We start from the raw sequence: 11,148 nt of genomic DNA, 5'->3' as shown, positions 1-11,148 counted from the left end.
TAAGCCGAACCTTGAAGAGATGCTCTCAAAGTTTATATCGGTGTCAAAAACTCGTTTCCAAAATATCGAGACAACACTTAAGAATCAACAAGCATCGATCCAAGGGCTCGAAACGCAGATAGGCCAGCTGTCCAAACTATTGTCCGAACAACCACAAGGTAGCTTGCCAAGTAATACTGAACCCAACCCAAGGGAATAGCTCAATGGGATTAATGTTCAAGATAAAGAAGAATTCGTTGAGCCTGAGCCAGAACCGAAGCAAGAAACTGTGGTGAGTAGAGATCAAGATGAGGTAGGTCATAATAAAAACAAATCAGTGAATGTTGAATATAAACCTCGTGTGCCATACCCCAACGTGACAAGGAAAGACCGCTCTGATGAACAATTCAGTAAATTCCTTAAACTCTTAAAAAAGTTACACATTAACTTACCATTTATTGAAGCTCTATCGCAGATGCCAAACGTAATGAAATTTTTAAAGGAGCTTTTAGCAAATAAGCAGAAGTTGGACGAGGCGTCGCATGTGGAGCTAAACACAGTTTGCTCAGCTATTCTACAGAATAAACTACCTAACAAACTAAAAGATCCAGGGAGTTTTACAATTCCTTGCTTAATTGGTAGTTTAGATGTTAATAACACATTAGCTGATTTAGGGGCTAATATTAACGTCATGCCCTACAAAATTTTCAAACAATTAGGTCTTGGGAAACCCCAACAGACTAGAATGAGCATTCAATTAGTAGATAAAACTATAAGATTTCCTAGGGGTATTATTGAAGATGTGCTAGTTAAAATCGATAAATTTATATTTCCCGTTGACTTCATTGTTTTAGACATAGAGGAGGATAGCAACACTCCTTAGATTTTAGGAAGGCCCTTTTTGAAAAATGCTAAAACGATTATTGATGGTGGCATAGGTGAGCTCACACTCCATGTGGGAGACGAAACAATCACCTTTCAAGCTTGCAATTCTGGCGCCACATCAGAAATTGAAGGTGATCGTCTAAACCATTCTACTAAAACTGACAATATGGTACAACCTACTTTGTAGGAAATGAGTCTGAAGGAAGCACATGAGTCATTCTCAAGTAGTAGCAGAGGGCCTATTCATGAAGATCGAAGGCTACAAGTTGAGGAGCTAGATGAATGGCGGACGTATAAACTGAAAACACACGATAAACCAAAACTATGCCAAAATGAGCTCAATACCTTTCCAAATCAACTTAAGGTTGGAGATAGAGTTTTATTAGATGCCGCGGATCCTCATATTGTCACTACCAAACCAAATGAAGACGTCCCTCTTATGATGCTTAGTATTTTCCCATTCGATACAATCGAGGTAAGTCATCCCAAGTTCGACACTTTTAAGGTAAACAATACCCGTCTAAAACCTTATTTTGATAAGATGGATAGCAGGAATGAGGAGTATAAACTCCTTGAACCCCTATGTCCATTCAATGGAGAGGAAAGTCGAGCTTAGACTCTAAATAAACTCTTCTCGGGAGGCAACTCGAGCACGAACAAAATTAATTTCTTTAAATTTTAGTATTTAACACCTAACTTACTAACAGAGATCTTGAATATAGGTTTTTCCACACAGACACGACCAAGCATACGAGAGTGCTTAGGGCCGTGTGAAAACAGGGGAAAGATTTCCCCAACACGGGCTACGATAAATCACCACGGCCGTGCAACATGGCCGTGGGCGAACCTGCCAAAACAACACGGGCGTGCGACACGCCCGTGTCTAGAACCCGTGGTCGAACCTGTTAAATGAACACAGGCGTGGGCCTACATACACGGGCGTGGGAGAGTGAACAAAGCTAGGTACAGTCGTGCGAACCAGCCGTGCCACTTGAAAAATTAGATTATCTATCTTATTTTATTTTTCTTTTATTAATTTTTGAAGATTCTTTTGTTTTTAAACACGGCTTATCTTTATGATTACTATCAAATTATTCCCCCAATTCTCCTTTTGTCCTTCAGAATCATGTTTGTCTTCCAGCTTTATTTCCAACAACTCGCTCTCGCTAATCCAGGAATTTCATCCATTTTTAACTCAAGAAGTTTCACTTTTCTCCCTATCTTATGAACTTACACTTACATTTGTCAAAATATCTATCTGTGTACATTGAGGACAATGTACATCTTAAGTGTGGGAGGATATTCATTTCATTATCAGAAAAATCCCTGAATGACTGCCTTGTTCTCTTGAAAAGCACTCATATCATATTTAGGATAAATTTTGATTAATTTATGATTTTGATTGATATATCTTGAATTAAAACACAGGCATTTATGCATTGATTGTTTAAACTTGAAGACATTAGAAAATTAAGCATGATAAGTTGATTTTTAAGAATTTAAAAATTTAGGTTGTTTCCCCAAATTTTAGGTATTACTTTGAGTTGGAATTCACAAGTTTTAAACATCAAAAATCCATAATTCTTGTGAGATTTTTGAGCCTTTTGAGCATCTTTTAATTCTTTCATGCTCACTTTTATTATTGCTTTGAGTGCGTCAGTATTGAACTGTTATTCTAGAAGAACTTGCTTGATTATGCATGTCAGGACCACACTATTTGATTTGATATGTCAAAATGAGAAAGACACTTAGGATTAACCCACTCATGTCATGAAAAGCCTACCTCCACGATTAACCCTTAGTAGACCCCGTTGAGCTAACAAGCCATTTCTTGTATCACCCTTAATATTAACCCTTAACCTATTATTGTTGAAATCCCCTAAATTAACTTTATCCCTATTTTTGTCGAGATTTGAATTGAAATAGTTGCTTAACTATGTTTTATTTTATTTTTTAATTTAATTTGTTCTTAAAAAAAATATATACATATTAGTAATAGTAATCCTCTGAGCTAAATAAGTTAAATTCCATATTCTGACAAAAGCTCTGTTGTATGCAAGTGATGATTTAATCTTTTTCTAGTTAAGTGATTTTTCAATTCAATCTCGATTCTAACCATTTTTTTCAGCTTGTGACCATACCCCCTAACCAAAGCCACGTTACAACCCTCTATTGACCTTTTGATTGATGGATCATCTTAATTTATAGTGGTGGAGATGTGATTTTCTTGCAAGCCTATGGTAATAACTTTTCATATTGACTGATGAGTGCTACTTACATTTTCTTTAAACACTTTGAGTGATTTGAGTGAATCTTTAGTGAGGATGTTAAACTCCATGAGATTTCAAATCGAGGTAACCACTTAGATAAGGGGAGATGCCTAAAGTTTTGCATGATTAAATACTCAACTTGGAATGTTTGAAACTTTGATGTTCTTTCAGTTAAATTTTCAATGTATGATTACCTATGGATTATTTTGAGATATTATCGATAGAAATTATAGGATGAGAAGAATTTATTTTGAATATGAGTTGAGAATTTTGCTTGAGGACAAGCAAATGCTTAAGTGTGGGGGTATTTGATAAATCGTAATTTATACATATTTTTACCCCATGCTTAACGCATTTTATGGATGATTTTTCCTTAGAATTGGTGAATTCGATGATCTTAATTCCTTAATTTCATGTTTTATACTTAGGTGAGCATAGGAGAGCGAAAGGAACGAGAAACGAGCCAAAAATGGAGAAAATGGGCCAAAGTACGAAATCAACACGGCCTAGACTTCCTCACACGGGCATACCACACGGCCGTGTCAATCTGGCAGAATCGAAGCACGACTCACACGGGCGTGTCCCTGTCGAGCCCAAGTTGAGTCCAATTCGAAAAAGGCTAATTTTGAAGGTTCCTAGGCATTCAAAAGCCTATAAATAGACCCTAAAGGAAGAGAAAATGAGGCACGGAGAGAAGGAGGCAAGGAACTGCTCAAGGGGAGCTGATTGATCCATCTCAGAAGCCGGATTCACTATCAAGACTGAAGATCTCCACTCAATTTCCCTTCAGGTGTTTTGGGTTTTCTTCATGTTTTGTATTCGTTATTCTGCTGAGATGTTTTCCTTTTTAGTTATGAACTAAATCCCCTAAATACCTATGGGGAATGAAACCTAAGACGAATCTTGTTATTATTTTCTGAATTGTATGATAAATATTTAACTTGTTCTTAATTATGTGTTCTTAATTCTTGTTTTGATATCCCAGGATACTAATTCAAGATAAGCTCTTATTCAGAGGAGGAATAGACCCTGTCTAAGAGTACATTTGTCATAATTAAGCGGAGTTGATTGCGCGCCTAGACATAGGGTGACAAGATTTTGCCGGATTAGGGTGAAACCTAATAAGGGGATCCATAGATCGAGTTAATGTAACCCTAGGGTGTTAATTAGAGAAAAGTCTCAATTATTCAATCTAGGGATTAGACATTATTAGTCCTGAATAGGGATAATAACATAACTTAGGGATCTCTATGGGACAAGTTAAATGAATAAATCGTCCGATTCGGAGCCAGAATAACAAGTAAAGTCTAGGAGGATTTTGTCCTTAGGTATTGTCTTAATTCAATCATTTTCCAAAAGTAATCCCCCAATTCTACTTTCTGTGAATTCTTAGTTTAGATAATTAGTTAGTTAAAACAAAACCCCTTACTTTTAGGCTAGATAATAAAAAGACAGTTATTACTATTACTTTTAATTCCTTTGGGTTCGACAATCTAGTCTTGCTAAAACTATACTACTGTTCGATAGGCACACTTCCCTACATCGTGATAATAGTTAGTTTCAAGAACGATTAATTATAAGTATTTAAAACCTGTCACACGAAAATCGCGATCACTCGGCAGGCTACCTTGTGGTCGTTCAGATATCAATTTAGCAAGCTGACCTATCTGAGTTTCGAGCCTTTGGATTGATGCTTGTTGATTTTTAAGTGCTGTTTCAGTATTCTAAAAACAAGTTTTTGACACAGATGAATTTTGTTAGCATCTCCTCAAGGTTCGTCTTTTTCTCTTGTTGGTAGGGTGGTTGTTGGAAGCTTGGAAAGGGTGGTGGTCTCTAATTTCCTTGGCCTCTCCATGAAAATTTTGGGTGGTTCCTCCAACTTGCATTGTAAGTATTACTCTAAGGATTGTTTTGAGATCGAGGATTGTTACTCATGTAATTTAATTGCTCGTTCTCCATGTTGTGGCCATAAAATGGGTATTCTGAATTGTTCGATCCACCTCCATTTGCTTCACATTTCATTACTGGGTGTACCTGTGAGGAACCAAGTAAACCAACAATTTTCTTATTCAAGAGTTCTACCTGATTAGAGAGCATGGTGACCGAATCGACGTTATAAACACCTGTTGTTTTTTGGCTTTGTCTTCATGACTTGCCACTGATAATTATTCAGTGACATCTCTTCTTCATAGGCATCTTTAGGTGTTTTATTATTAATGGTTCCGCCGATGACTGCGTCAATCATCTACCGCGTCGAAGGGTTCAGTCCATTGTGAAACATTTGGACCTGTAGCCAGAGTGGTAACCCATGGTGAGGGCGTCTTCACAAAAGGTCCTTGTATCTCTCCCATGCATCATAGAGTGTTTCTAAATCCATCTGCACAAAATAGGAGATATCATTACGTAATTTGGCTGTTTTTGCTGACGGAAAATATTTTAACAAAAATTTTCAGTCATCTGTTCCTAAGTAGTGATTGATCATCGTGGCAACGAGTTCAACCACTGTTTAGTCTTATTCCTCAATAAAAAGCGAAACAACCGAAGGCGAATAGCGTCATCAGAAACGCCATTAGTTTTAAAAGTGTCGCAAAACTCTAAGAAATTTCCCAAGTGAGCGTTGGGATCCTCGTCCTGCAAACCATCAAACTGAACAAACTGTAGATCATTTGAATGGTGTTAGGTTTCAGTTCAAAATTATTTACAGCAACAGCAGACCTAACTATGCTCGATTAAGTTCCTATTAAATTAGGTTTAGCATAATCATACATAGTGCGTGGAGCAGGATGGATCAGCAAAAATTGTAGGAGGTAGTGGATTTTCTTGGTTTTCAGCTATCTCCTTGGTTGTGGTTGAAGTATCGTCCTCTTGCTCTTCTATGTATCGTAAGTTTTGCCTTATTTCTCTTTGGTTTCTACGAACTGTGCGGTCAATCTCACCTTCAAAAAGTAGTGGTCTTGACGGGTTTCTTCTGTTCATAAACTAGAAAAACCTATCAGAAGAAAATAAATGAAAAATTAGAAAAGAAAATAAAAATTTAAGTTGCAATAAAAGTTCAATGGCTATAGTAATAAAAATTGAGTGTTCCTAATATCCTAGTTCCCCGACAACGGCTCCAAAAACTTGATGCGTGATATTCATAACAGGTTTTAAAAATTTATAAATGAATCGTTCTTGAGACTAACTTATTATCACAATTAAGGCAAGTGTACTATCGAACAGTATTATAGTTCAGCAAGATCGGATTGTCGAACCCAAAGAAACTACGAGTACTAGTATTTACTTCCTTTTTATTATCTAGCCTAAAAATTAAGAGGTTTGGTTATCTAAACTAATTACTAACTAAGAATGCACAGAAAGAAAATTTCGAAAATACTTTTGGGAAAATTCTATTGATTAAGACAATACCTAAGGAAAAATCTACCTAGACTTCACTTGTTATTTAACTCTAAATCAGACGATTTATTCATTTGACTTGATCCATAGAAATCTCTAAGTTATATTATTATCTCTCTCGAGACTAATAACATCTAACCCAAGGTTGAATAATTGAAATCTCTTTCTAATTAACACCCTAGAATTGCATTAACTCGATCTATGGATTCCCTTATTAGGTTTCACCCTAATCTGGTAAAATCTTATCACCCTATCTCTAGGCGTGCAATCAACTTCGCTTAATTATGACAAATTTACTCTTAGACAGGGTCTAGTCCTCCTCTGAATAAGAGCTTAACCTGAATCAATATCCTGGAATATCAAAACAAAAATTAAGAACACATAATTAAGAACAAGTCAAATATTTATCATACAATTTAGATAATAATAACAAGATCTGTCTTAGGTTTCATTCCCCTTAGGTATTTAGGGGGTTTAGTTCATACTTATGAAAGAAAACATCTCAAAAGCATAAAGATAACAAAACATAAGAAAACCCAAAACTCCTAAAGGAACTTGAAGGGAGATCTTCAATCTTAATGATGAATCTGGCTTTTGAGATCGATCAATCGGCTTTTCTTGAGTAATCCCTCGCTTCCTACTCTGCATCCCTTTTATTAAATGCCTCCTCAGGTGTTTAAATAGGCTTTTGGATGCCTAACAGCCCTAAAAATTGGCCTATTCTGAATAGGACTATAGTTGGGCTCGGCAGGGACACACTCGTGTGACACGTTCGTATGCGATTGCTCCAGCCCGTGGTCAAGGCTGTTGAATAGGCACGAGCGTGTAGTCTGCCCGTGTAAGTCATGCTTCAATCCTGCCAAATGGACACGGCTGTGTGACACGCCCATGTGACACGCTCGTGTGAGGAAGTCCAGGTCGTGTTGATTTCCTACGTGGGTCTATTTTCTCCGTTTTCGGCCCATTTCTCGCTATTTTTACACTCCTCTGCTCTCCTAAGTATAAAACATGAAATTAAAGGATTAGGAGCATCGAATTCACCAAATCTAAGGAGAAACCATTCATAAATGGGCTAAGCATGGGATAAAAATATGTATAAATTACGATTTATCACCTATCGATCCCAAGTATAGTCCTACTCGAAAAAGGCCACTTTTGAGGGCTCTTAGGCATTCTAAAGCCTATTTAAACACCTGAGGAGGCACTTAGAAGAGACACAAAGAGTAGAAGGCAAGGAATTACTCAAGGGAAGCTGATTAGTCCATCTCAGAAGCCGGATTCATCGTCAAGATTGAAGATCTCCCTTCAATTTCCATTCAGGGGTTTTTGGTTTTCTTTATGTTTTGTATTCATTATTCTTCTGAGATGTTTTCTTCTATAATTATGAATTAAACTCCCTAAATTCCTAAGGGGAATGAAACATAAGACGGATCTTGTTATTATTATCTGAATTGTATGATAAATATTTGACTTGTTCTTAATTATGTGTTCTTAATTCTTGTTTTAATATTCCAGGATATTGATTCAAGTTAATGCTATTATTCAGAAGAGGAATAGACCCTGTCTAAGAGTAAATTTGTTGTAATTAAGCAGAGTCGATTGCACTCCTATAGATAGAGTGATAAGATTTTACCATATTAGGGTGAAACCTAATAAGGGGATCCATAGATCGAGTTAATGCAACACTAGGGCATTAATTAGAAAGAGATTTCAATTAATCAACCTAAGGTTAGACGTCATTAGTCTCGAGAGAGATAATAATATAACTTAGGGATTTCTACGGATCAAGTCAAATGAATAAATCAACTAATTCAGAGTCAAATAACAAGTGAACTTTAGGTGGATTTTTCCTTGGGTATTGTCTTAATCAATCGAGTTTTCCCAAAAGCTTTTTCCCAATTTTCTCTCTGTGCACCCTTAGTTTAGTTAATTAGTCTAGATAAACAAATCCCTTAATTTTTAGGTTAGATAATAAAAAGAGAGTAATTACTAGTACTCTTGGTTCCTTTGGGTTCGACAATCCTATCTTGCTAAAGCTATACTATTGTTCGATAGGTAGACTTGCCTTCATCGTGATAATAGTTAGTTTCAAGAATGATTAATTATAAATTTTTAAAACCTGTCGCAATATCACGTATCAAGTTTTTGGCGTCGTTGCTAGGGAACTAGGAAATTAGGAACACTCGATTTTTATTACTTTAACCATTCTACTTTATTTGCAATTTAAATTTTTTTTTCTTTTCTAATTTTTCTTTTATTCGTTCCTGGCAGGTTTTTATAGTGTATGACTAGAAGAAACCCGTTGGGACCATTACTGCTTGATAGTGAGATCGATCGCACAGTTCGCAGAAATCGAAGAGAAATAAAGCAAAGCTTACGATACACAAAGGAAGAGTAAGAGGACGATACTTCAACCACAACCGAGGAGATGGCTAAAAACCAAGAAAATTCGCTACCTCCTGTAATTGCTGCTAATCAGAATCCTACTCCACGTACTATGTATGATTATGCTAAACCTTCTTTAACAGGAATTGAATCGAGCATAGCTAGGCCTGCTGTTGCTGCAAATAATTTTGAACTGAAACCTAACACCATTCAAATAATTCAATAGTTTTTTCAGTTTGATGGTTTGCAGGACAAGGATCCCAACGCTCACTTGGCAAATTTCTTATAGTTTTGCGACACTTTTAAAATCAATGGCGTTTCTGAGATGCCATTCGCCTTCGATTGTTTCCCTTTTCATTGAGAGATAAAGCTAAACAATGGTTGAACTCGTTACCACGAGGGTCAATCACTACTTGGGAACAAATAACCAAAAAAGTTTCATTCAAATATTTTCCGCTGGCCAAAATAACCAAATTACATAATGATATCTCCTCTTTTGTGTAGATGGATTTAAAAACACTCTACGATGCATGGGAGAGATACAAGGATCTGTTGAGAAAGTGCCCTCACCATTGGTTACCATTCTGGCTACAGGTTCAAATGTTTCACAATGGCCTAAATCATTTGACTCGACAGATAATCGACGCAGCCACTAGCAGAACCATCAATAATAAGACACCTGAGGATGCTTATGAATTTATAGAAGAGATTCACTGAATAATTATCAGCGGCAAGTCATGAGGACAAAGCCAACGAAAACAGTCGACGTTTTTAACTTTGATTCAGTCCCCATGCTCTCTAATCGGGTAGAACTTTTGAATAGAAAAATTAATGGTTTTCTTGGTTCTTCACAGTTCAACCAGTAATGCAGTGCGAAGCAAGTGGAGGTGGATCAAGCAATTCAGCATACCCACCCTATGGCCACAACATAGAGAACAAGCAGTTAAATTACATGGGTAATAATCTTCGATCTCAAAATAATCCTTATAGTAACACTTGCAATGCAGGTTGGAGGAATCACCCAAATTTTTCATAAGGAGGCCAAAGAAATCAGAGACCACCACCACCTCTAGGCTTCCAACAACCACCCTACCAACAAGAGAAAAAGCCAAACCTCGAGGAGATGCTAACAAAATTCATCTCGGTGTCAAAAACTCATTTTTAGAATATCGAGACAGCACTTAAGAATCAACGATCCAAGGGCTCGAAACTCAGATAAGTCAGCTCACTAAATTGACATCTGAACGACCCCTAGGTAGCCTACCGAGTAACACTGAATCTAACCTAAGGGAGCAACTCAATGCGATTACCATTCAAGATAAGGAAGGGTTAGTTGCACCTGAACCAAAACCGAGGCAAGAAACTATGCTAAGTAAAGGTAAAGGTGAGGTGGACCACAATGACAAGAAACTGGTAAGTAAAGAGTAAAAACCTCATGTGCCATATCCTAATGCAACAAGGAAAGATCTCACAGACGAACAATTCAGTAAATTCCTTAAATTATTAAAGTTACATATTAACTTACCATTTATTGATGCTCTTTCGCAGATGCCAAACGCAATCAAATTCTTAAAGGAGCTTTTAACAAATAAACGGAAGTTGGATGAGGCGTCACATGTGGAGCTAAATGTGGTTTGCTCAGCCATGCTGTAGAATAAGCTGGCCAACAAATTAAAAGATCCAGGGAGTTTTACGATTCCTTATTTAATTGGTAGCCTAGATGTTAATAATGCTTTGGCTGATTTAGGGGCTAGTATCAATGTTATGGCTTACAAAATGTTTAAGCAACTAGGTCTTGGGAAACCCAAACAAACTAGGATGAGTATTCAATTAGCCGATAAAATAATCAGATTTCCTAGAAGGATTATTGAAGATGTACTCGTTAAAATTGACAAATTTGTATTCCCAGTTGATTTTGTTATTCTAGACATAGAAGAGGATAGTAACGTTCCTTTAATTTTAGGGAGGCCCTTTTTAGCAACCGCTAAAACAATAATTGATGTTGGTACAGGTGAACTCACACTTCGTTTGGGAGACGAAACAATCACCCTTCAAACTCGTAATACGAGTAACACATCAAAACTTAAAGGTGGTTGTATAAATTATTCTACTAAAATTGACCATGTGGTACAACCTACTTTGCAGGAAATAAGTTTGAAGAACCTACATGAGCCATGTTCAAGCAACAACAAAGGACCTCTTTATGAAGAACGAAGGCTACAAATTGAGGAACTAG

The 11,148-nt window shown here is 36.8% G+C and overlaps 2 non-coding genes across 2 annotated transcripts; one reads left to right on the top strand and one right to left on the bottom strand.

The window, feature by feature from the left end:
* Positions 1–5,437: 5,437 nt before the first annotated feature.
* On the top strand, positions 5,438–5,544 carry LOC128280290 (small nucleolar RNA R71). Its single transcript, XR_008270470.1, has one exon. It is a non-coding gene; the product is annotated as a small nucleolar RNA R71 (small nucleolar RNA).
* Positions 5,545–9,379: 3,835 nt separating this feature from the next.
* Positions 9,380–9,490, bottom strand: LOC128279629 (small nucleolar RNA R71). The gene has a single exon (XR_008269828.1). It is a non-coding gene; the product is annotated as a small nucleolar RNA R71 (small nucleolar RNA).
* Between the last annotated feature and the right edge of the window lie 1,658 nt (positions 9,491–11,148).

Source organism: Gossypium arboreum, chromosome 8, assembly GCF_025698485.1.
Source record: "Gossypium arboreum isolate Shixiya-1 chromosome 8, ASM2569848v2, whole genome shotgun sequence".
In the NCBI taxonomy this organism is placed as follows: Eukaryota; Viridiplantae; Streptophyta; class Magnoliopsida; order Malvales; family Malvaceae; genus Gossypium; species Gossypium arboreum.
The sequence above is the reverse complement of the archived record's forward strand: the minus strand, read 5'-3'. Positions and strand labels throughout refer to the sequence as shown.